Source organism: Rhea pennata, chromosome 1 (assembly GCF_028389875.1).
Source record: "Rhea pennata isolate bPtePen1 chromosome 1, bPtePen1.pri, whole genome shotgun sequence".
Classification (NCBI taxonomy): domain Eukaryota; kingdom Metazoa; phylum Chordata; class Aves; order Rheiformes; family Rheidae; genus Rhea; species Rhea pennata.
In genome coordinates, this window is record NC_084663.1 from 93,831,347 (window position 1) to 93,858,512 (window position 27,166).

Consider the following 27,166-nt stretch of genomic DNA (forward strand, 5'->3'; position numbering starts at 1 on the left):
TTTTTCTTGTGTCCAATAATGCATGATTAAATCTGACAAGATGTATTAGGTCAATGGTTTGCGCTGACGAGAGAGAAAAATAGTAACATGTTCTAACAAAAAGTGATACAGATCTGAAAAAGCTTGGTATGGAGCAAAAAAACAACCAACCCAACAAAAACCAATCACACCTAGAAAGAAACCCACCCCAGATCTAACAGTTTAACTACTTTTTCTGTACAAAAAAAACGTGATTCTGCTCAGCAACTCCTGCAGAAAAAAAGTGATTCTGGCTGATTCTCAATATTGCTGCTGACCAAAGGAGAACATCATTCGAATCTCTCACAATTCAGATGTCAAAAAGCACGACAATGCCCTTAAGCCTTAAGAATGAAGAGCCAGGGTGATTTCATGGCATATGGGATGGACCTTTCCTTTTCCTCCTCTATTACTTTTATACCAGTTCTCTGTCTTCTTAAGATCCAACTGGCCTATTCTCTAACAAGCCTGCTGCCCTTCCTCGTCTTCCACAATCTCCTGCTGTGATAAGCGTATATTCGCTTGCTGCACCACCCTGTTTGTTGATACAGTCAAAGTAGTTAACCCATCAGTGACACTTCTGGACCAGTTCCATGTGGTACCACTTGCCAGCTTGAGCAGCAGTTGGGCACTGTGTGCACCCACTCTGCAGTAGCCATGGGAGCATACCCTCTGCTCGCAGAAACCTGCCAAAAGTGCTGAAATACCCACTGCTGCCTGCCAAGCTGGCTGTGCCATGCCAGGCAGAGGTGGAATGATGAGGGATGAGTCGTCCTCCGAGCACCTGGACTCTCCCCCTGCTGTCACCCTTTGCCTCAGCCCGTCCACACACAGCTGAAGGTCACACTGCATCTACCTGGGATGCCTCTGAGGATGCCTCCATGCTCCTAGCTGCAGTAGTGGCTGCTCAGACATCAGGGCTCCTCTGGCTGAGCCCAAGCCTTTTCTCAACCCTCCTTGTGAGCCCCAGGTGATCCCAACAGCCATGCAGGACCAAGGCCTTGCCCCTCGCCTGGCACGCATTATCTTCCGCTTCTTCTCCAAGATCAAGGAACATACACAGAAAACTAAGGCAAGGGCATCAGCTATGAGACTTTGTCCTGCCATTTCATATAAATAAGAGCTCCCTTTCCTCTTGCCATAAATCTGAGCTTAGTGCTGTTATATGCTATCAGAGAGCAACTATGATTCCTGAAATTGCCTAGTATCACAGGTGGGTGAGTGAATGTTTCACCAAATATTGGCACTTTGGAATTTGCACAATATTATTAGAGAGATCAGGCTAATAAAACACTTAGGAATCCTTTGATCTAAAGGCTGTGCATGTATTTCAGACCCCAAACGTCCATGTTATCAGAATATTTGCTTATGCACACAATTCCAGATTCCCATACAGGGCACATGTTCTTCATGACCTTCCCTTCAGCTTTTCCAAGCCAAACCTTTTTAGAATTCAGGGTAACCTGCCTTTACCTTATGTATTGCCACAATACCCCCATTAGTGAGGTAAAAAGCTTAGCTTACTAACTTTTTTGCTTGAACAGAAAATTATAATTTAAGAAAAGTAGCATTTATATCAACAGTCCAGACCTTCAAGGATTTTAATGTACTTAATATATTTTAATTGCTTCAAGGTGCAATCTGACCACAGTCGTCCTCAGACAGGAACCTCCATCTAGGCTATGATATTACACATCACCAGGTATATTGCCTTTGAATCAGGCTGAAACAGTTGTTATTGGAAAAAAGCAATTGTACTAACTGGATAGTTAGTCAGTTCCTAGAATAGCTCTTTTATAGTTATAGAGAGTACTCAGACTGCAGCTTTTCAAATCTCTGAATACATTATAGCTTGGTTATTTGGCAGCATTCAGAAAAAAAAACGAACAAAAAAAATCTGAGAATGCCACCTTAATGAGTTCTTACTAGCAATACAAATATTTGGGCTTCTGCACAAAAGACAATTATAGGTTAAATGACATTAGAATAGCATCATGTGATTGATTAAAAATAGAATAAACTATTAATGCAATGAAGAATGCTTCTGCTTATAGGCCTGAATCAACTTATAAAACAAGAATAAAAAAAACTCAGAAGTTTTGTCACGTTATGTACTAGTGCTGTGTAGCACTGACGCACAGGGTTTTCATTAGACGTTTTCCTAAAAGAAAAAGAAAAGAAAAAAGGATGACCAAAATGAAACATATCTTACTTTACCCCCATCCAAGGATTATTATTAAGATTTTTTTGGAATTTCAATTTTAGTCTAAAAAGCTGTCATATAAAAATACTACTAACTCTACCGAATTGCTACCATGGAAATGGTTCTCCAGCAACTCTTCTCACTTCAGTGCAACACAGTGGGTTTGTCGCTCCCCCTTCCCTCCTGCCCTTGCCCGTATGTATTCTGCAGTATGAAGGCACTCTATTGGATTTCTCTCTTTGGACAGCATGCCCACAGTTTTTGCCTTCCAAATTAGCCATATCTGTTGAGGCCCACCAAAACCTCTAAGGAAAAGCATCAAGGAGGCAGCATTTGACTTGTAGAGCCTTTAATGAGGCCTGATGGAATTATACTACAGAGGACTCAGTTACCTCCTTTAAAGGTGGCCTAGGCCCATCTCCATGAGCTAGCACTTTCTCCTTGGGAATAACTTCACCTTTGTATCATGGGGCAAACGTCTCCTGTTCTCTCTCTGTCTTTCAGTTTCTTACTCATAATTTAAGTACTTTGTCTACTAACACTACATGAAGAAAAATGCTTCAGACAGGTAGTGTACCTTAGATGGGGGAAAACATGGAACTTAGCTGACACGATATGTAAGCAACTTCTGCCATTTGGTCCTTCACTCAAACCGCTTTTCAAGTGTTCCTTTTATGATATGCCCTTCCACTTTTTTCCCCATAAAAGAGAGAGACAGAGTGGCATTTCCCTCCACTTCCCCCTCCAAACTGATAGCAGCTTTTCAGTGATTTTTTTTCCCTCTTGTAAAATGTTCAGATACTTTATGGACAACAGAGTACCTGTCCTAGACCAGTGGGGGACAAGTGCTACAGGGGGCAGGGGAAGCATCTGAAACTCTAGATACTCTATGAGCACCAGAAAGCATCCTTCTCTTGGTAGCAGAAGTAGGCTGCAAATGCAATAAAAATAGACTGTCTCATGGGGTTGTGGTACATAAGCTCCAATTTGAAGCCAGAGCTGTCTGAAAATTTGAAAGAACATTAGAAGAGATTTGGGCACTCATAGGAGATAAAATCACAAAAGGAGAGGCAGAGGCAGAGGCAGAGGCAGAAGGAGAAGGAGAAGGAGAAGGAGAAGGAGAAGGAGAAGGAGAAGGAGAAGGAGAAGGAAGGAAAGAAGGATGGTGAAGTGAAAGAAAAAGTGAAAGTGAAAGTGAAAGTGAAAGTGAAAGTGAAAGTGAAAGAGAAGGAAAGAAAGAAAAAAAGGTCTGTTTCAAGTTTTAAAGGAGGATTTGGTTTATTTCCTTTGGAATGATTTGTCCTGTCCCAAGAGCTGGTAAGACTCAGTGACTGCAACAAGCACTTCCTAAGGCTCTAGCAGTCCTCTTCCTTACTGCCCTGCATCCCATGCAGTCCCCTGCAGAAATGAAAGGAGTACAAAGGTGATGTGAAGTGCTATGAAATCAGAATGGTAGTACCTTGTACTCCATATGTCCTTATATTGTAGCAAAAAGGATTACACACAGCACAGGGAAATGAGGAATAAATCTCTTCCAGCCTCAACATGAAAAGTTCCCTTCTGGGGATCTGATGCTGCCATTGGCAAGATGTGTCAACACACAGTGAACTCGATGGGAGGTCCGGGCATGGAAAATAAATAAAAAGAAATGCAAGACTGACCCTGAATATGTTCATCGAGAGCCCTTTGACAACAACAAGAATCCTTTTCTGGGTTCAACAATGTTGGACCAGACTGGAAGTGCCAGCCAGGAAACAACGCAGAGAGATGCTATTATTAGTCTTCATTTGTTTAGCCTTACCATAGTATAAACAGACATGAAATCTGAGAAAACAAATGCTTCAAACACACCTTATGCTTTGAGAATGTTTACAGATCGCCAGTCTTTTGTGAAAAGAATAAGCAGGAATTAGAAAAGAAAAATCCCTTGAAGATACTTCCTGGTTCCTGCTTAAGTATGTGAAGGTGGAGACTGAAGGAAGACTTAATCAGTTTGGACTGATTCCAGATGTACACTATCACCTCTACATGGGGCTCTGCTTTTGGTAATGCTTGCATCTGAGTTTGTCATTCAAAGCAATAGAGCCAACAGAGCCATGAACAGCAGCAGCAAGACAAAAATAAATAAATAAATAATATATAAAAAAGGTTGTTGAGCCCAGATGGCAAAAAACCCAGCTTGGCAGGTAGCTGGATACTGCCCCAAGCTGTGTGTGGCAAGCCCGAAGCAGACGAGCAAGATTCACCAGGACGGCTCAGTAGCGTAGGTCTGCAACCCCAGCTGATGGCAGAGCTGTCCATCCCTCTGCAGTTGATGGGAAAAGAACAGCTCTTACTCAAAATCTATTTGGGGCCAATCTTCAAAGAAAACTACTCTTTACAAAAGCTGCCATTCACTCATCAGCATGGTATTTATGTGAGGTTCCTCATTGGATATGCTTTCCGCATGCTCTGATGCTGTAAATCTGGCTGCACACTAAGGTAGGAATTTCCAGGCAATGGTTGCCAGGGTTCTCCCTTAAACATAGTGCAGATCTGCTGGGCCAGGTCACATTAGCAATCAGAAAGTCTAGTATCTCGCCTGAGGCAGCAGGCAATGCCTACTTCTAAGAGGCAAATTCGAGATGCCTAAGACAATGCATCTATGGGATGCACTGATACGAGGGGAAAAAAAATCCCTTCTCCTAAACAATCAACCACCCTGTGTCCCAGACCTACAGTCATGAAACTTTGTTTTCTATTCTGTTTCACACACGCTTCCTCAATGGCATTCCTTTCGAATCTCATGTGAAAAAAAAAAAAAAAAGTGTCAGTGCCTCTCTTCTGATCACCATTAGAAGAGCTATTTTTGTCCAGGGGAGTCTGAGTTCCTAGGTATATCCAGTTCAAATATATTTTCTCAACAGACATGAGTACTCAGATTGCTATACACACACACACACTCTCTCCACATTTCTCAGCAGCAGTGCACAGGTGCAGAGAGCACACATGAACAAACAGCTGCAACTTTATTCAGGTAAACTGCACAGAAACACATGACTTACTTGGTAAGAGAGTTGTCAATAACCACACAATAATCAGATTTTTTTTGGAGACCTACAAGGACTATCTAATTCCACTCCCTATGTCTCCCCACTGCAGGAGGAATTTCTTTTCCCCACAATGTTTTTTCTGCAGAAAGCCAACAAAGGCCAATATTCACCTTTAAATTCCATTTAAACTCTCAAAATAGGTGTGAAGTAGCCTCTCAGAGAATTCAGCCCATTGCTGTTGCTGCTACCCATACTCTATCCAAAAGGATCTACCAAGTATCTAGCCCTTGCATGCCATCAGCCACGGAACACAGCCCAGTAGCCTATAGCAAACTGCAGCATGAAGCTGGGGATGTTCCTGCACCAAGAGAAGAAAGCAGCAGATAGAATGGATATTGACAGTGGCCTACATAAAATTTAAATGAGATTTGAAATGATGCAGAACCTTCTGAAGGAATGGAGAGAGCCATCATAAGGGTGATGGGGAGCAAGCCAGTTGGAGCTATGAGTAACACAAAGTAACAGAAGACTGAAGTGCTTCCATAGCTCATAGAGTGGTATAAGGGACTATGTAATTAAACATACCACACTTCATTTTCCAGACAAACACAGGAACTCAAATATCTATTGATGTCAATGACAGTGGTGCAAGTCCAGTCCCACTGGAGAGTATGTTATCCAGCAATTATTTTTCAGCAAATAATTCTTACCCAGTTATTTCCTCTTTGGTTCATCTACACACAAAATACTGGTGGACCTAGAAAGTACAAAATACAGGCAAAGCTGGGATTAAGAATAGCCAGGGAAGAGTCATAAAGTTGCACACTGGGGACAGGGAGCAAACAACCACAGCATTTTGGTCTCCCACTCCTATTGAGAAATGGCAGTGTCTTCCCAGCTGATCAATATGAATGGCTACCAGTATGGACCTGGAGGACTATAAAACCAGTCCTGAGACTTGGGAGTCTGCTTTGTTCTGCTGAGGACTACCATATTTTTCCACTTTTTCTGGGAGGTGGTATGAGGTACCAGCTGGCGCAGCTGCCTCTGACTGCCCTCTAGTGCAGGGATCAAACTTGCGGAAGAATTCCAAAGGCTGGGATAGCTGCAAGTGGAATAGACACCTTTACGACCTATAGTTGGGTGGGGAGGCAGCTCTTGCCCGAGCTTGGGAGGTCTGTGGTTCAGGAGAGTCCTCATTAGTAATCTTTGTGCTACAAGCTATCCCCTTCTGCAACCCCAAAGATAAATTCTCATACGAATCACAGGGAAATTGGAACATGAAAGAAGGCAGGAACCCAAATGTCACTGGAATAGAAGTACCTTGCTGTAATTCTACATGTCACGAGTGCCAGAAATAGCTTCTGGGTATGAGGTGGTTAAAAGAAAACTTAGCTCAGTCTCACATGTCAATGGCTGACTACTGAACCAATTCATGAACCTTCTCATTTTACAGGAGGTTTTAGAGCTCTTTTTCCATAAAAAAGACAATATAGTTTTCAATTAGGGAAATCCACGAAAGCCCAAGAAAAATATTCTGTGTAATAGTGGAAATATCCAGGACTATTTAAAATAATTTTGATTTTATTTGTGGCTTCAGGCTTTAGAGGCATTGTAAGACAGAAAACAGAGCAACCTCATCATTAGATTCAACAATTACCTGCAATTAGATACAGTAAGATAAAATTACATTACTGGAGAGAAAAGATCTACTCACAGTGGTTCCAAATAGACATCTGAACTATTTATCTTCTTCTCTACAGCTGGTATATTCCAACTAGGCTTTTTATCACAAGATAAGTGAATCTGAATTAGTTGTATCAGAATGACCACGTTCTTGGGATCCATTTGATAGCTTCCTGTTGAAAAGAGACATTATAATGAGAGGGATTTAATAATGTGAAAAATTTTGAAGAATAGCGATGGACTATGGAGCCCTTTATCTTTAACAGTCTTTGTGGCAGATTGGTTCACATAAAATTTGTCTAGTTTGTGGTCCTTTCTTTGTGAGAGGTCAAGCTCTGAGCAAAATACCAGAAATGGCAAAAATCTGTCCTGCAATACATGATAGGTAGAAATTATTTCAAAAGCTAAAGCACTATTAGATAGCCAATGGCATTAGATCCCTTGGCTCTGTGGTTATATATAGACTTACATAAGATGCACATGCTGTCTACTTTTATCTCCCACATATGTATGTGTACTTACACAGATCTACCAGTCTGCTGCCCATTCCTTTACCTTGGCTACATCCCTGTGAAGCTTCTCACTCTTTGCAAGATTTATCTAGTCTACATAGTTCATTTATCTGCAAGCATCATTATCTCACATCCATCCCTCTTTCAACATATAAAAATGGAGCCTTTTGCATAAATAAAAACAAGCCCAAGGTATTGTGGCCAAAACCTACTTTAATCTCCACAAGCAATTAGAAGTCTATGCAAAGCAAGTTAACATCCTGAAACAGTTCCCAGAAGAGAGTTATTCATCTGAAGCCACATTACTACTACCTGTAGGTATGAATTTAAGGAGCGAGACCATAACACAGAGATTGCCATCTGGTCTGTTAGAACATATTGATAGAAGCTATTTCTACTGCTGCACCTATTCCATGAATAATTAGAAGTTTTAACTTTCAAGGGTACTTTCTAACACACAATAAATTCACCCAAGCACCTTCTTTCAGTTGCCTGAGTAACTCACTTCCTTTGAAGGTACTATCTGCACTATTTTTGCTGATGTATCTTTCCTGAAGCTGCCACCAACTATGGTCAACTGATCAGGCTTCAGCAGCAGACCTGGGAAGAGAATCCCAGCTTTACACAGTTTCTTTTGCTCTTGTCACTGGGCAGCACTAATTTTCAAGGTAGCAGCAGCAGCATCTGCACACAGATTGTGTCGCTTCCCAGTAATATTGTGCCATGTTAGTTCCCGCTGGCTAAAACGAATTGGGGGCACAGAGACCCACAGGTGGAGGTGAGTGTTTACCACTGGGGCAGCAAAGTGGGAATCAGACTAACAGCAGACCAGTAAGGGGAATTCTTTAAGCAGTGCATGAGTACAGGCTCATAAGCATAGGAAAGGGCCAAGCAAACCACAGTTGTTTATTAAAATGAATATCCTGCTAAACTCAGAGTTCTGGTTACACCTTCACAGAATCAAGCAGAGGGACTTTCAATTAACACTGCGTTTTTTAAGCTTAATTGGATTATTTATTCCATTTACCTGGAAGGAAAGCATCAGTAAGCAAAGCAATACTTACATGCTTACCCTCCTCAGAGCTCTTGCTCTTCCTGTCTCCTCCAGAGATACTCTTGGTATAGATCTGCTGCAGCCATGGGCCCTTAAGAAAGAAAGATCATTTCAGACCTATTGGGCTTTTGGTCCCTAAAAATGCACAGTCATCCTACAGTGTAACAAATGCAGCATTCATACAACGATTTTGACCACAGCTGGTGGCAGAAGGGTATATGAAAGGACAAGCTGCTAAAAATATCACCTCCCTTAGAGGAAAAGAGAGCTCCCACTATAAACAGAGTTGTACAGGGGCATAGAATAGCCCTCAAGAACAGTCTCAAGTGCAGCATTGATTGCAGTCAAGCTTCCTCTGACATTACGGTTCAGCTTGGTCCTGCAGATTCATCCTCTGAGAAGTATGCACACACTTCATGCCTAGGTATGCCTCTATCCAGCTCCAAATCAGAGTCAAGTGAAAAATACCTGCTGGTTTTAGTAGAGATAGGTCAAACCCTGCATCTAACATAAACTCCTGCTGAAAGCTGTGTGTGTCCCTAAGTGGCCTAGATATCCAACATTGATCACAACATGAAGAGTGCATCGTGCCAATCATAGTATGTAGCAATAGCTCGGCTGTTATTAAACCACTGGGGGATAATAATTAGGAAGGTAGAAAAAAGCACAGCACATGGTACTTTCACAAAGGTCTTAGGGAGCTTCATGAGCCACTGGATACCTCCTGCACTTCTCTATGCCCTGTTGAAAACGCCAGTTCATGGATCCCATTCTGATCTCTTAATGCGTGGGAGCAGGGATCGCTGAAGGATTCTGAAGTCAGTGCAGGAATAAATTGGTATTATCTATTGTCCCTCTCACATGCCTTTATACAGCAGTAAATGAAAGGAAAGCTGATGGTAGCTTACTCTTCAGTGAAAAGAGAGCAAGCTGCCTGACATTTTCTATAGGATAAGAGCATGTGCGTGGTCTGGTACTCAAGGAAACAAGTGAGCTCCTTCCCCTGACACCCAGTAACAACATCTTCATGGGTCTGGAGGCAAGAGATGTAAGTGAGGGAAGGCTCAAGGAAACAGTTTACTACCATTACTATTACCATTACCAGAACAACAAAAGTAAATACAAGACACAACCACATTTTAATACAATAATTGTTTTACTAAGAAAAATGCTCCCTCTCCCCTCTTCTCATTTATACAACATAATATTTTTTAAGATTGAGATTTGGTAAATCAGATAGCCTTCAATTCATTTTCCCACAGTAATACTAACTCTGCCCAATAGGCTAGTCAGACAGCAGAAAACTACAGACTAAATTTGGCAAATAATTTAACACAGTACTGTTATTTTGACTTTCACTTTAGGAATACACTCACATTTATTCTAATGGGAATACATAAACAGAACTCAAAGGTGAATTCTCTAATATAACTATGTAGAAATATTAACTTATGCCACTGATATTAACTCGTAAGCATTCTTTACAAACCAAGTTCCATATAAATAGTTTCCCATCAACCAATACCTTCCATCAGCTGTATCTGTATTTAGGTAGTCAGTAGGCAATTGCATTCCCATAACAGTGGGCTCTGGTAATTCTTACTCTCCCCATGTTTTACTTATTTATTTATCAGTGGTATTTTTAATATAGAACATTGTGACTTTAAAGACGCTTTAGCTACATTGTAGTTATAGTGCAATTACAGTGGTATGTTGAACAGTATAATCATAAACTTTCTCTACTCCTGTGCTGGGCTAGCAACTATGCTGCTGAAATCTGTGCCACATTACTACACTACAACTGTGCTGGAGCTCTACTTCCTGCAAAATCTTGTAACTAAAAATGGAGCTCTCAACTTGCCCCCAAGAGGCTGCTAATTAAAATATGTATTTTTAGACTTTACGTATACTCAGATAGACTGCAAGTGATACTATAGATATTTTGTGGCTTTATTTTCAAAACATTCAGTCTCTAGGAACAAGGCAAAAAATTTACTTTCACTATAACGAGAATCCACTTATGAAAATATATATTAGGTATAAAACAGAGGAAATAATAATCAAAAATCATTGAAGGACTTCAGTAGTTAGCCTTCCAACTACAGAACTGGGTGACAGGCGGAAACAGACAGCAAATGCTAAACAGGAACAAAATAGCTGAAGTTACTGTATCACAGGTTGCAAGTAGATTTTACAGATACATTTCTTTGCCTATTTATTGTCCTCTCTCTTCTGTTAGTGAAGAAAGCATTCCTTGCTAGCTCAGTTTCAGGGGAGATGAGAGGCTGGTGGTCACAATTTCATAAAAGTCCTAAAAAGTGAGAAACATGAGAAACTCCAGTATTTCGGTTTTCTGTCAGCGAAGAGGGTGGCAGAGGCTGTGAGAGGAGTCTCCTGTCCCCTTGAGCGCCTCAGTGATGCTCTCCTACTCCCTCGTCACTGTGTCCTGATGCCGTATGCAGTGTGCAAGGCACAGAAGTCCCACCTGAGTCACCTTCCGCCTAGGGGAGGAACCAGTGAATCACTGAAAAATACACTGGTTTTGTATAATAGTTGACATAAAATTAATCTGAATTCCTCTAGACATCAAGGAACTACTGGTTTCCAAACCTGAAAGAACTGAGGCTACAGAAATTGCTAAAATGTTGGGAATCAATGGAAGGGGAATATCACACTATTAAGTGATTTCTAAGACTCATAATTTTTAAGACTCATAATTATTTATGGAGCCACAAAATGTACCCCAAGATATATAATCTTGCCTTCTCCAGTGGTCCATCTAAACAGGAAAAGACAGAGGGAAGAAAAGAGGAGAGAGAAACTAACTAGAAGTCCACTGACAAGTGGTGGGGATATTTCAGCAGTACATCAAGTTTCATCTCATATGCCAATACCAGAAATATTCATAAGGGATTTGCACATTAGGAACATCACAGTTAAACTTCCAGCTTCTTTTTAAAATATAAGTTAAACCATGAGAATTTAGGCAGCATTTGGTTTATATCTATAAGGAAATGTCTTCTGGTCAACAGAAACAATGGTTTATTGCCTATACTGATCTGCCTGCTTACGTTACTGGCTTACACAGCTGTATAATATCTAGGCATCTTCTAGATACTGATGCATCCTCTGCTATAATACCTCCCAGAGAGGTAGGTTACTGCTCAAAAACGTGTTTTATGGATGGGAAATGCAGAGACTGAGATCCCATGACAGACAAGAACTGAAAGTCAGTTTTTGCATATTGGGCTAGTGCTTAAGTTGCAGTATTTTCCTTCCCCCCTTTTCCCTAATTTGTGTTATTAAGCCTCAATCTTGACACCAAGTAACATATTAGGATTTACACTTGCGTACTTCCACTGTTCTGCTCCCCTAAATTCTTCAAACGTAAGAATAAGCTTGAAAAAGAAGGGACCACTGGGAAGAAATTTTTAAAACAAGACCTTTGATACCAGAACTCACTTTCTGCAATGGATCTTGGTTTTATGCATTGCAAACAATGAGGTTCTGTATTCGATGCTCCAGCAGGGCAGATCTGCTCTTTAAAGAAGGAGGATATAAAGAGAACTAAAGAAAGAAATAGACTGAAATTCATCTGAATCAATTAGGAACCCTTATATAGCCATTCTAAGCTATTGAAGTCTATTTTGTTTCATTATAGGTTTGCATGTAGGATGGGTGCTTTTATTGGAAGAAACACATAAATATTTCAGATGATGAGCTTCTTATTTTGTGGTCTTTCATTTTGCTAGTGCAAGCAATAGAGCTGCTTTTGGCCTTAATTATAGCAGCTGCCTGTCATTCAGAAAGCTATAAGCACTTGACAGCAGTAGGTATGGCCTATTTCTCACAACAGAAGGAAACTGAGGCACAGATGTTACAGGCAAACACAGCAAACCCATGGCTACATTCCTTTGCTTGCAAATAGGCTACTGAGCCACACAGACCTTTGCTATTGAATAGAAAAGGTAAAATAATGTACAATTACTGGTTTCTGCACTCGGACTAATACATAGCATTCTTTTAAGTTACATAGGCAGAGGAGAGATTTGGGGTGAGCTTAGTAGCATTACCGAAAATTAACTGTAACTTTGATAAAGTAATACGGGCTTAGGGATGATAAAATATAGTGACTATTTAGTGAGTTTATCTAGTTGCAGATAAAGAAACACCTTGGAGAAACAATACTGAAACTCTTTGTTCATCTGTTAACCAGACAAGGAAACTAGAAATCAGTCAGTTAAAGCTCTCTTTTCAGCATAGTAGCAACTGTGCCAGCTGAATTATCTATTCAGATACCTCTATCACATCTACTCATAAACCAGGATTCAGTCACTCAACAGGTCACTCTTCTGCTGGGTTTTACATCTTGGGGGACACTTTTTTTTCTCGGATAGGTAAGCTGGAGCCCAGTTTAGTGTCATTCACTAACTGCCAGGACACTGTAATGTTCTCCCAAGCATCCTAGATGATGGCACGTGAAGCCCCTCGCTGTGGCTGCTGCCTCAAATAATGTCCTCTGAGTTATATTTGGAATGAAGCAACTGGAAGTCATTTCAGGCTAGCTAGGAATTTGTTGAAGCATAACTGAAGTGCAACACAAGCCTAGGGTCGCATACACCTAGCTAACACATATACCTGCTGAAAGGTATGTACCTCTAGAGAGTAACCCTATCCTTCCTCATAATAATTGAGTTTGTTCAGAAGGTTTGAGAGAAGCCACAATCTGCTCAGATTTGCATGATAAGCCAAGAAGCCCCAGCAAAAACATCAATAATTTCATTTGGGTAACTTTCAACCTAATGAAATCCACTTCCACATGAATTAGCATAGCTGCTAGGTATCTACGTGCCAATGACAGACATGGTGGCTGAGGGACTACAAAAATCAGGAAATGTCTCCTCTTTCAGGCCAGTTTCCTCTAGGCTCTTGTAGCTAGCAGCTGAAGCCAGGATGAGGTCCAGAGAGTCCCAGATCTAGTCCTGCTCAAGGATATAAAACTTACAAGCCATCTCCTAATGATTATAAAGCAGCCTTTTGGAGCTGTCTGGTATGATCCACATATTCTGCTTAGGCAATTCTGACCCCCTTTTTTCTACTGATGTAACTATTTCAGTTGTGACTGTGTCCTTTTTAGCTACAAAAGCTGTTACATTGCAATAATGCACCTTTATAAAAATACAAAGTTTGTTCATTATAAAGGAGAGATTACAGAGCTTTCTTCAGCTCCATCAGAATACTTAAAAAGCTCCTGCAACTTCTACATACAGACAAGCCCCACAGTTTTGAGCACTTTGAGATCCATCTATCGCAACTCTCAGGATTTGGTTTGTCACAGTATTGGAGAGTTTCCCAAAACTCATCATCCTGAAATATCGCCACAATATGCAGGATTTTTTCCTGCAGTCCTACTTCATAAAACTGTCAAGAGTACAGCTTAGAAGCCACCAGCCTTCAAAGTCTACAGCCTTTCATTTTCCTCTCATAAAGCTGACCTTGAAAATGTACTTGCTGTAGTTACTCTCTCTCTGCTTTCTCGCTCTGAAGAGCTTGCTCTGCCTTGCCTGCCTGCCTGACGTTCCTGAGTCATTATCTGTTTCTTAATATCCATCTCTGAGTATATCTCATGAGCAAGTTAAATGACAGAACAAAAAAGCTCCGTTCCAATTAACATCCCTCAGCACAAAAGATCCCAAACTGTGCCCTGCCATGACCCTCTTACAGACTTGTGTTTTCTCTGTGGTGAGCAGTAGGTACTCATTGCACCAAGTTTCAAAGAGCCGTCTGCCTGTGGAGCATGTTAATCTTTTCTCAGCAGAGAGAATGACCATAATTTGCAGTGCTATCAATTATTTTGGAACAGGTAGTCAGTAAATCTAGTCCCAAATGCTCAAAAGTATCTGGATTGTTCCAACATGCTCTGGTCCTTTAACCCTGGCCCAAGCAACGACGCTTCTGCTTCCTCCATCCTCTGAGGTCTCCTTTCCACAGCCATTGGGGGGAAACTTGGCTGGGACAAATGTTGAAGGCCAGCAGACAGTAAGTGGCTTGAGATGAGCTCAGGAGTATTTGCTTCCTCCAGCTCATTGCTAGCTATGGGGAGATGCACCATGGTCACCTCAACCCATAAGAGTCAGTGCCGCAGTCACTGACACGTTCCTTTACCTCTGTGCTGGGACTCACCTTCTCAATCTTCTCTGCTTTACGGCTACAGACTGAAACTCAGGACCACAAGGATAACACGAAGCTGAGCTATTTCACGAAACACCTCTGTGCATCTCCCCAAAGGGTTACAGAAAAGATTTAGGAATCAAAAAATAACTTTTCTCCTTGACTACTCGTATAAATCTAACAAAAGCTCTGTTATCCTGTTTTAAAAAATCAGTCTCTCCTACCAGTGTGTCCTTGAAATGCATGATCTCCCCACCTAGTTTTGGCAGACCTAGACTGGGGGGCAGGGGGAGAGGAAGCAGAATGATGTATCTCAGAGTTCAGCCTATCTGCAAAAGCTGCTGGCTCTGAAAAGAGGAACCCCTAAGGACAAAAGGCAGAGGGATCACCTTCCCAAGAAGTATGAGGACAGAGGTGTGCAGGGACCTCAACAGCTCCAGCAGCAAAAAAACACAGGTGCTGCCTGCTGTAATGGAATAAGTCCCACAAAGCCCTTCTCCTCTCCTTCCTCCTCCAGAGAAGCACCACAGGGCAGCGGCATTTTCCTGAAACCAATCTATGCTCTCCACAGGCTGCACGATCCATTTGTATGTCCAAACTGAGAAGCCTATTGTCCTGATGGGGGACACAAGGAACAGTGGATTTTTACAAAGAAGCGAAACATTATGAAGAAAACATATAATGGAGGATAGAACCATAGGAATTTGTTACAAGGCTCCTGTAGTTTCCTGAGTGTTGCAACAGCCTCCAAAAAATGCTCTGCAAAGATATCCTACAAGGCACTGTGTCAGGGTATTGCTGGCTGACTACCCCTTGGGCATTTTGACTTCAGCTGACAAGCCACATTTGGGGAGATATTTACCATCTTGGGTGGTACCGCTTGCAAACCAAGAAAACTAATAGCTGCAGAGCTCTTTACTGTAGGCATGGCACAAATTACTTAGGAGCCTAATTTTCCATATTAATGAGGATTAGGTTCTTAGATCACTTGAACGGAAAAATTTCACAATTGGCCATCTGTAATGCTCAGGAGGACCTGCAGTCCAAAGCTACTGATTTTCTTTGACTCATCTCTAGAAACTACTCATACTTCTGGGAGCAAGTTGTCCCTTGCTATTCTATAAGGAGAAGCTGGCTGTGACCTCACATTCACTGATGACCTCATGCTGGCCCTATATTATTGATTTCTATTGAATTATTCCTGATTTATTGTGCCACAGAGAAGAGAATCTGGTTCACTGAGATGAATGTGTGAAAAACTGGCAACCCAGAAGATGCCACCATATCCTGCCACGTGCATCTCCTACACCTGAAAGACGAGCCCTGAAGGGGAATGTCTGCCAAAGAGCCTCCACTCACATTGCATACCATAATAAAAATCTCTAGTGTTTTATTTATGCTGCCAAATTAATAGAAATGCTCTTCAAAAAATTATCTGTCTAATAACAAGCTTTTTAGATGCCTGTATATTTTTCATATCCGTGACTCTTCAAAATTTAATGCTTTGTTTTGACTTGACTAAAGGTTGAGGTGGGTGGGTGGGTGGTCTGAAAATCCATATGGGCCGCTTTAATTACTTTAGTCACACAAGCAGCTTTAAGTTATCACAGCATCCTATTTTTTCCTGTTAGTAATGAGAGAACCTTAAATAAAAAACAGATTTTTTTTTTCAGTTTAATTAGTTGTAAACCATTTTTATGCCATGCTTCCCGTTCTACAGATTCTCATCTAGCACCTCTAGTTCATGAGGTGCTTGCTGCCTAGTGACTGGCTTCTCTAAGTAAATAACAGAGTTTTTAGAAATAAAGAGCTCAGCATGTTGTATTCAGTTATTCTCTCTCTGACTTGAAATAATACTTACTCGCACTACTTTTCTGTGCTCTGGTTTGTTCTCTCTTGTTAAGATGAGTTGCACTTGGGCAGGAGACCTTAAAGAAAACCCTGTTCAAGGGCTGAATCAGTACTTTTACATGGCATCATGCAGTCTTACACTTCTGGAGATGCTCTCTGCTGCACTGTAAAAACAACAATAAACAGAATCTTTAAAGAGGCCTTTTTCTGGAAGGTTTGCTATTGTAAATGAGGTGCCCCAATCAAAATTCCTGGTGTGTCTTCCCTGCCTAAATTCTCCCAGCAGCATCTGCTTGATGTAGAGTTCACAATTTTCTGAACTGATTTAGTACGTTATGGTGTTCTGCAGTACTCAGCATCTGCAGCAGCTACAGCTCAGCGGTGGGTGAAGTTTGTTTTGTGCAGCCCTGGAATCGCGACATTCTTTCAGTCCTGAAAAGCGTTTCCTGTCCCACAGAGTGAATCACTTTCTTTTGATTATTAAAGTCAAACTTTTGCAGGGCAGGTAGAATTTAAAGGCTCCAGGTCTGCGCAAACCATGCTCGGAAACGCTTTGAAACAAAGTATGATTTGTTGGTTACAGTGCAGCTGTATTGTTCTTGCAAATCCACTGCTGAAGAGAGTCTTGTCATAATATATCGTCTATGTAGGGACAATGACATGAGGGAAAGTATCCACCTTTCCCACAACCTGTAGGACTTCATAAATGCTGGATCTGATGAACTTAGGTCTTTCAGGTTGCCAAAGAGGTTGTGGAGTCTCCATCCTTGGAGACATTCAAAAGCCATCTGGACAGGGTCCTGGGCAATGTGCTTTAGGACTCTGCTTGAGCAAGGGGGTTGGAGTAGATGGTCCCCAGAGGTCCCTTCCAACCTCAACCATTCTGTGATACCTTAGGACTGCCAATTTCTTTATGCCTTCTCTCTCTTTACTGAGGCTTCTGTGTTCGCATCCATTGCCGTTGCTGTCGCCCTCTCTTCAGGCTTGCATGGCTTCATGGCTGTATTCTTCCCCTCAGTTCAGGCCATCGCTGCACTCTCTGTGGTGGCAGCCCCCCAATGTGCCAAGAGAAGCCAGGAAAAACACCAAGATGGGCCCAAATAAGCACCAAGTGTGGATGGCTGTAGGTCTTGAGTCATATATATACCAAGGTGACCATTCAGATCTGTGCTCAGATGCTCAGCATCTCAGAGCCCTAAGTCAGCTTTGTTTCACTGGTATAGAGGTTTTTTTTGGTTTTTGTTTTTTTTTAACCATTTGTTTCCCTGCTGGTGATCCCTTTACTAAGGCTGGAGACAATGCAAAATGAAAGAGATGCTGCTCTTACTGCAGTTCCTCCTGCCACCTGCCAGGTGTGGAAGGAAGCTACCAGACAACCAGTTGGTGCTGACTATGGCCTGCATGAGTACTTCCATGGTGGGGACCATATGCTGCATCAGCCAACCCAGAGGTTAGCGTGCAACAGGAGAACCCCCAAACTTGAGGTCGTGCTTGGCAGGCAAAGTGAGTTTCGATGGGCTCCAGCACAGTGGGATGCACTGCCTAAGGGGTCATCAGTTAACTCCTATTTCAACTAAGAGACATAGGCTAAATTCAATATGTTGAATTATGAAAAGAGCTCATAGGACAATAGGAGGCTGGGGGAATGAAGTTTCTTTGGAAGATTATTTCACCCCTTGGGCTGAAGCAGACAGTTCCTATGAAACTTCTTTGTACACCTGCATATATTTGAGTATGATACACATACTTGTTTGTGTGCATGACACTTCACGTTAGTTACGTTTATGTGTATGTCTACACGCAAGTGAATTTGTCATTCTGTGTTGTAGGGCCCAGAAGAGTGCTGGGATGCATGAGCACATATTTGCACATGGCATACATATATATGAGGGTTTTATATGTCCATGTCTTTGAAGACAGCTACTCAAATTTCAACATTTCAATTCTTCCTGGCTAATGGGGTCTACTCTTCTAACTGAGCAAGGACAAGACATCTGTTTCTGATGCCCAGAGGGGTTTAATTTCTAGCTTTGCAGGCTACACACGAGCCTCTGGCTAAGGATTCCTAGCATATATGATTACTCGACATGGTGCCTGAGCATCTACAATGGACCTTTGCAAAACACTGAAACCAGGGAGACTGCTGTCTTAACTGCACATTGTGGAACAGGAGAGGCCACAGGGAAAGCAAATGTACAGGACAGGTTATTCTCCCCACCCACTGTCTGGGCAGTACTTTTTGTTGCCTGCACTACCACACGCTTCATGTTACAAGGAAGGAGAAAGCACCAGGCTTCATCAGCCTTGGGTTCAAAGGTTGGTATGTTTTTACTGGGAACGACAAAAAGTGGAAGGCATTGCTGATCAAACACCTTTTTAGTTCAAGCCCTCACTTTCTTACTGGAGGGCAAGGAGAAGTAAATGTCCTTTACAACACTTGAAACGCAACAAGCTTATAAGCTTGAACACACATTCTTCCAGAACAGTTTTCTCTGTCCCACCTTAAATAACCCAGTGACCAAGACACTTAAAATCCTGCAAACACACTGCATTTGCCTCTATCCAGTGTGGGTCCCTCAAGCAGGATATGCTGGTCACCCCACAGACAGGAATCTATCTGCAGGGGAACACGGAAAAATAAACCATCTGGCAGGGAGCTACTAGATGCGCAGCCTGGGCTCGTGAACGCAGGGGAGACATGGGAGCTGTTGGCTGGAAGCAACCAGGCAAGGAGCTGGATCTGTGAGAAGTTCCCAAGCCCAGTCCCTCCAGTCTGGCCAGCTAAATGCCTTGCTGGCCTCATGGCCCAATGGCCCACAGCACATCTCTGCTCCTCCAGTGCTCACAGCCCAGGAGATGTAGCCCCGACACTAGACCTGCACTCGCACTGCTCGTGGATTGCAGCTAGGGGAAGAGCCACAGGTTCCCATCACTGGGTGCTGATGGTGCGTCAGCAGGGTGAGACATGAAACTGAAGTATTGAGGACAATTTCATTACTTCCAGGATATCATACGGCCATGAGAGCTCCTGGATGCTGTCTAGATTTGCAGACTGGATATGTTAAGCAAGGTAAATAGAGCTGGAACTCAAGCTATGTGCAAGACTGTTCACTGCTCTGCAATTGTATCTCCTTAATCTGTCTGTGCTAGCCCATGGGGTGCTTAGAGAGAGAAGGCTTTCAAGGGTTATCAACAAATTATGTTGTGGTAAAAGCAGCAGTAAATATAAGTTGTTAATTTACCCAAGAAAGTAATTTTCACTTTTGCTACTACAGCCAAAGATTAAATTAAGGAGTACTTGACTGGGGTTCAGCACTGTTACTTGTTGGGAAGGTCAAGCAAAAGGCTTGGGTGTGTGCAGCAGGCTTGTGTTGCGTTACTGGGGTAGCCTGCAGCAGTCAGAGATTCCCCAGGCTGGGCACGACAACTGCTGGCACACTGCCGCAGTACATGGCAATGTTTTAATGCTGAGTTAAATGATGGAGCCAGAATAGACCTGCAAATAGACCTGCAGTGGGGTCCACTCTGGCAACTCCATAATATTTTTACCTATGCAGATTTCCTAATGTTAAGAAGCCCTCAGCTTCACTTCCAGTAGCAAGTGACTTTGGGGAAGTTTTACACTTCTTTTGACCACTCCATTTCAAAAAGTGAACAATTTTAGCAATAAAATATACTGAAGGAAATTAACCTGACAGTTATCACACAAATACACTGGAGAGCATCCAGAATTTTCCCCTGTCTCATTTTCCCTTTTCAGAATCTCTTACAAATTCATTTGGATAAAAGAATCACAAATGAGGCATCTAGTGATCATGACATTCATATAAAAACGATACTTATTTTTTTAATCAGGAACTTCTTTCCTTCTAGTTTTTAAGCCTCTAATTTTCATGTTTTCAAGCTCTTCTCAGCAACCACCAGGGACACGTACTCTAATTAAATAGAGGCAAGCTGACCCTTGCGTAATCCCCCGACTCCGACACAAAACTTCTGAATGCTGAGAGACTCCCAATAAAATAATGAAGGCTGGCAATAACTGCCACATCTAGCTCTTGCGCAGTCAGTGACTGGCTGGCCCGGGAGAAAAGCTGAAGCAAAGATAACTCTGTACTAGATATAAACCAGAACTAAGTCTCAAACTGGCCTGTAAAAATAACTGGAAGAGCCTGTAAAGCTATTTCGTGATGAAAGAAGATCCTGCCCTTGAGGGCCCAGGATATCTCTGTGAAACTGTCTCATTCCCTAAATCTATTGTTACTGTCAGGCAAGATATACCTGAAATCACATAGCTTTATAGGGATTATTCAAATCAGAGACAGGACTTTAAGGAATTCCAGGCACTGAAAAAATGTCACTCTTTTAAGGGTGTTTTCAAACATTTTAGTTTTCACTTGTTCTGATACTCAGGGGTCCTAATGAAGAGGTCTGGGGCCTTAGTAATATCCCTCTCCCTGTCCAGATCAAAAAGTAGGAAGAAATTATAAGACATCAATGCCTAAGGCCTCTCATGAGGGTCACAGCTACCATATCCAAGGCAACACATGGACATGTATGAAAAAACAAGCCTGCTCCAAAGTGTACCTGACTCTCTAAATGCATCACTACACACCTACTGAAAGCCTCCTCTCCTTTCCCCACCTCTCAGTCTTCTTTCACTTTTTCTTTTCCACCCAGTCCCTCCCTCCCACCTTTCATCCCTTCACCCCATTCTCCTAAAGCTCCTCCTCTCTATTTCTTTTTACATGTTTTTTTTTCACAGACCTAGTTCTGCCATCCTTTCTCATTTTTTCCCTTTCAATGCCCTCTTTGTCCCATCCCACAGTTCTGGTTCTTGTCCTGTCTCTTCCTCACCATCTCTTCACTATTCAGGGTGTACAGGAGTTAATCCAAGTTGGGATTCTGAAGCAGGATCCCATAGGATCACTTCCTTAAGCTAGTTTGCTTGGTGCCCATTTATACGAGGCTTTACCCTCCCATCTTTCTGGCTACATTAAGTCATTCTGAACAGTTCTTACATGCTCTCTTTCTTGTGGATGTAACTCCCATTTTTTAGATTCCCCCCCCCCCCAAAAAAAAAAAAAAAAAAAACGAGTATCTTACATATCATTTCCAAAACAGTCTCTCCTTTGCTGCAGTTGTCTCTTTTCCAAATACTTGCAGGCATTTGGCATGCCTGTGGCCTTTCAAATTGTGGCACATAAGCCCTTTGTCACGAGGGATATGTAGCTTGATTTAGCTTATCTCCTCAAGTCTGTGTCAGCAGAATGGAGAGCACATCTTGATGTCCTGAATGAGGTACCCGAAGTAGGTTAACTATCTGCCTTCATTTGCAATGCAGCATCTGACAGTGAATGTTTAGCATATGGTGCTTATCCATTTGAGGCTGTGGTAGTTATCTGCAGCTCAGACCAAGGGGCTCATGCTCAAGAGACTGCAGCAGCCTTTGCCAAGTCAAAATGCACCAACAGAGCAGGGCCAGCATGAGGCTGTCAGAAGCAGTGCGTTGCCCACGCATGCCCCAGGCCCCAGTCTCCTTCTTACTTACAGACACTGTCATAGCACCTAGAGGCTCATCCATGCTCTAGCATCCATCCATGCTAGGTTACACACAAAGACACAGTGGAGGACAGTCTGTGACACAGAAAGCTGAAGACAGCTCAGAAACCTAATCTGAGAGGGGTCTGACTAGAAATTCTCCTCATCTCCACCAAAGACAAGAGAAAAGCAGGAAAAAGAAAGTATTACCTTTCTGAGTTCAGAGACAGGAACTTCAACAGGGTCATTATGACTTCTCGAAGTCACTCAAGAATTGGGCAACAGATGAGAACTGAAATCTTTATAGTCTCTTGTTTTTCTGAGTCACAGTTCAGTGCCTCAGTCACAAGACCATCCTTCATCTCTCACTCTTACCCCAAAGGAAAAGCATGTTGTTCCTATTTGCTTACCAAGCAACAGTCCTATCTACAGGCTGTCCATCTTCACATGCAGGCAGAGTACCAGCAAGAGCATAATCTGAAGAAACAGGCGCACATGAGAACTTGCCTGCCTGCCAGAGGCACATGACATAGTTGATGTGCATTAAAAAGGCCGCCTGATTCCTACAGCCCCCTCAGATTGCATGCCCCACATTGCTGGTGAAGACAAGGAGAATTCTCAGCCCAATTGCCCACAGATTAGGTTTCTGGACATTTCCTTGATGGCATGTGGAGAGAATCTGAAGGAGAACTCAACAGCACAGATATTTTCCTGGCAAGGGGACGGACCTTTGAAGCTCTGAAGTGGTCCCAGAATAAACTTCATGACTTGGGAATGAACACTATGTGCTGACAACATCATCAGTTCACAGCTTTAAAGGCAACCTTTAGGACAGCTTTTCTTGTGCCCGCTGCTGTGCTGTGATCCCACTGGATTTTCCAGAAAGCATGTAAAGGGATTGGGCAAGATGCAGTGGCAGGGACACCAGTAGGGGCATTAACAGCGGACGTTCATCCTTCAAGGGCAGCTACGGGTCAAAGACTACTGCTGTTTTTAGTTTCCAAAGATGGGTTCCCTTTAGGAACATGGAGTCTTACTGCAGGGGAATGGAGGGATAAGAAAGTCATTGGGGTATCAATACGGGAGAGGAATTTAAAAAAAACATAGTGATGCAGTTCAGGCAGGTAAAGCATAGCCAGACAGACTATCGAAAGCCTTACAGATATCTAGAATAACTGCATAATGAAAAAGCAGTAAGTAGTTATTATTTATCAGTAATGACTGATCCTTTATGGAAGATGATTCAGGGATTTAAAAGTCAAGAAGGCACCGGTTGGACAGATGGTTTGGGATGTACACTGGACAAGGAGCAGTGTGGAAGATGAAAAAGAAGTTGTTCTGACGAAAGTGAAATCAGGGGCAAAACCCAGGCTCTGTCACAATTCAAGACAGAGCATGATTTCAGCCGACTTCAGTGAAGTCTGGCTTTTTCTGTGAATATCTGCTGTCCTTGCCAGAATACAGGAGCTTGCTGTGTTCATTCTGAGCTATGCAGAAACTGTGTGAACATGGTTATTGTGGAGTTTTGTCTAAACTAATGCATAGGAGCAAGGTGCATTACCTCACACTCAGTGATGATTTGAAGTCTGGCATTATACTAATCATTTATCATCTTTTGATTTGGGCAGTTGTCAATTAAAACTAAAGAAGATATCCAGTAGAAAGCAGTTTTTAGTTTAAGCATAAAATGACACTCAGCCCCTTACAGCCCCAGCAATGGGAAGATCTTAGGAGTGTTTCATCCACTCCTTTCAGTTTTTCACCTTAAACCTAAACATTGCAGCACATCTGTAAGTCTGTCATGTACTCCAATGCCATCTATTACTGGTTTACTAGGAAAACTTCTCCTAGCTAAAAAGTGCAAATTTTTAGTTATACCATTCACCCCATCTCCAAAATCTATGAAACCTTGGGAGAGTTTTTCTGACTTCATACATAAAAGCTAAACTAGCAAAGTTTCCCCTGCACCTCCCCATGGTCCTTTGAACTGTTACTTAAATTTATTGAAACTTTTTGCCACCTGAGAACAGGAGCCAGCCTTCAAGACCATGTTTCAGGATCCACATTTCTGCTGTAATGGAAGTTGGGCTTAATGTTCCTGCCAGGTACCAGCAGGGGAATGTGTAGCAGAAGCAATGGGAGGAACTGGATCTGTCTGGGCAATGTGCCTGGGTCCAGGACATTTTATGACTGTGAGGAGAGTAAAAACAGCCATGGGGCAAGATGGCCTTTCTTCAGCTAGCAGCATCACTCAGCGCCTGGCCTTACCCAGTTGGCCAACAACACCCTGACCATTTTTCTCTCCTACAGTGGGAAGAGGAGTAAAGGAAATATTCCTGTCTTACTCATATCTGCCCTCAGTTTCAGAAACAGATCAGTAATTGCCATGGCTGAGTCAAAGCTGCAAGCAAAGAGCTGGTGACAGATGAGCTGGGGAGGTTTTGCAACAGAGAGAGAGAAGTCTTGGGTTCTCCAGTCCTCCCACCAGGTGGAAAGCAGCATAGGAGAGCACAACAGAGAAGCCAAACATAACTACAGACACATAGAACTGTTGTGGCTGCCTGCCACCATGGCCAGAAGTAGGCAAAACCTCTGCTGCGGTTTAGTCCACTGCTTGGTTCCTTCCTCTTTCTTACGTTGTGTTCCCATACTGCAAAGTGATGCATTGCCACATCACCACATACTCATGAAGGCCTGTGATGACGGTCCACAGAGCCAGTGAACTCCCACAGCTACATTAATCACAATTTGGAGAAGAGGTATCAGGAAACCAGCAGCAGGAAATCACTTACAGAGAAGGCAATGTGTCAACCTGGCAGCCTGAGGAAAGAGGCCAGGCAGGAGTACCTACACAGGGCAGAGGGGAACAGGTCATGGTATCTCTGCTTTGGACCACTGGGCCACAGGGCTGGCAGGCTGTGCTGTGATCAGGATATGATGCCTTGGAGAAAAGAAGACAAGTCCACATCGTTCATTTAGGTCATCATGAATTGGAGCTAAGCAGAGGAAGAATCAAAATCCTCCTGAACAAAGCAGAAAACCAGCTAATAGGTGAAAAGGGCTTCCCTTCAACTATTTTGCCAACAAAAAATGTGAAAACTCTCTTGGGGGTTTAAACTGAGGCCTGGTAGTGGGGACAGTGAGACTGAAGAGCTCAAATCTTCAACATAATGTGTAAGTTGCTTAGCTGGGAGAGGGGTGGGAGAAGAAGGGGCGTCAGCGTGACAGATCCATGGCCCCAGCTTTGTTGGCAACACTGCAGTACAAAGAAGGCAGAAAGCTGATCAAAAGGGTTGTTCTGAGGCAGAGTAAGGGGTGTTTCCGGGCTATCCAGTCTTATGAAGAAAAAAAAAAAAAAGCCATAGCCTACCATTTTTCTTCTATTATCAGCTAAAAATTAGGCTAAAATTTTATATATTCTTTTGTTTTTCCTCCCACCCTTTATATAAATACAATATCGCTTACTTTCTCTCTCTCCCTTTTGTTGTTGATTGCAAGCAGGAATGTGCATCTGTGCTTTATTTCTGTGTGTATTTTTGCAGCATTTTGTAGGAAACCTTTTAATATCTTACCAACCACCTCTGGCCTTTGGAGACAAATCATAAGCACCGGCAGGAAACTCTCATCTTTGTGCCTCTTGCTTCTCTTGCTATTTAGGAACAGACAATGGAGAGCACATACAATCTCTGGCCAATATAGCAGTCTCCAAGGGACATCTATCTCTGGCACAGTTAGCGCAAACCTTAAACTGTTTATTATTACATTCTCCTGGGATCCATTTTAATCTCTCTGCTGGATGTGGGTTAGCTGGGTAAAATGTTAGCTCAAGTCACCTTCTTCTGCACAATTTTGTCTGAGACAACTATTTACTCCACGCATCTAAATATCTGGTCTGCTATGATTAATAATTTCTCAGACACTTACAGCAGTGACCACATTTATACATAACCATGTCATTTTCCTTGTAAGGAACTGCTGCAGTTGCACTGGAGAAGTTACATCAATATAAACGGAACAGAGATAGGGAGATTGTGAAAGGCAAGAATTTCTGTAATGAGCTATATATTCAGATATTATTCTATTCACTGTATCACAGTTGCTTTTGAGCCTCCCTGCTTTGGAAGAAACAGATCTGATAAGAATGGTCTCCATTCCCATCACAACTTAAACACAGAAAAAATGTCATGATACATCAGAGAAAATGTCCCTCCTCAAAATACAAGCCTCTCACAAGCCCACTCACCTGAAAAGTCAGAGTGGTATGGACAGACCTTCTCAGGACTTTGCATATAACTCTTGTTTCTGCAGACAGAATAATTACAGTATAGTGTAAAAGATACATAACTAGCTAATTTGCCGAACAGACACACGTAGAGATGAGCTGCAGCTCACTCTGCCTCGTGCAAGATACACACATGTGAGTATCCCTGCATTATAGATGTCCCCAAGATAGTTGTTTCAGATCACTTCAACAGCCTTGCATAGCAACTGCAGTATCTGCTGCCTTTGCTTTCTCCTCTCCCAGCTCTTTTTCTCTTCCATGCATTATACTGGTGGAGTGCATGGCTTGCATCTTGGCTCACATGGCAGCACAACAGGTTTGTGTCCCACACAAAGTCCCACCTTGTGGCACCGCCACTTGCCCTAGCTGCTGCTTGCACTGACCCACTGTGCCTGGCCCTGGGGTCTCAGAGGGGAGAGAGGCGCAATTCTGCAGAGAAAACTCAGGTCAAGAGCTGCCTGCTGGGGAAGCAAAAGGTGGGAGCCAATTGCATGAGTTTTAACTTTGATGAGCAAGATCTGGCTAGCCCGCCATATGAGCATCTATCCACCGTACAAGCCAAGAAATCTGCTGTGGGCTCTCATAAAGCCCTGCCTCCCGTTATACTTCCATTTTACCGCAGCCAGAGTCACAATAACTCATTTCTTTTAGGTCCCTCCTAAATAGCCTTATGCTGTTGCTGCAGCAGACTACAACCATGAGAGCTGTGAGAACTGCGGATGGAGCAAAGGGACAGCCCATAACAGAAACAGAGGGCAGAAGCCTTGTGGTAGGGCACCTGGGCCATGAGGGCTCAGCTGGCAAGGAGGAGAGATAAGC

General features: G+C 42.6%; 1 long non-coding RNA gene across 7 annotated transcripts; it reads right to left on the minus strand.

Moving 5' to 3' along the window:
- Positions 1-1,617: 1,617 nt before the first annotated feature.
- LOC134151262 (uncharacterized) lies at positions 1,618-26,343 on the minus strand. 7 transcript variants are annotated; one of them, XR_009960811.1, is made up of 6 exons: positions 22,276-22,411; positions 16,538-16,691; positions 8,516-8,596; positions 6,971-7,112; positions 5,964-6,010; positions 1,618-2,179 (listed from the first exon to the last, which is right to left on the minus strand). It is a non-coding gene; the product is annotated as an uncharacterized LOC134151262 (long non-coding RNA). The 7 variants fall into 7 exon arrangements; XR_009960808.1 differs by lacking the exon at positions 22,276-22,411 and adding an exon at positions 21,631-21,700; XR_009960818.1 differs by lacking the exons at positions 16,538-16,691; positions 22,276-22,411 and adding an exon at positions 26,309-26,343.
- Positions 26,344-27,166: the final 823 nt, after the last annotated feature.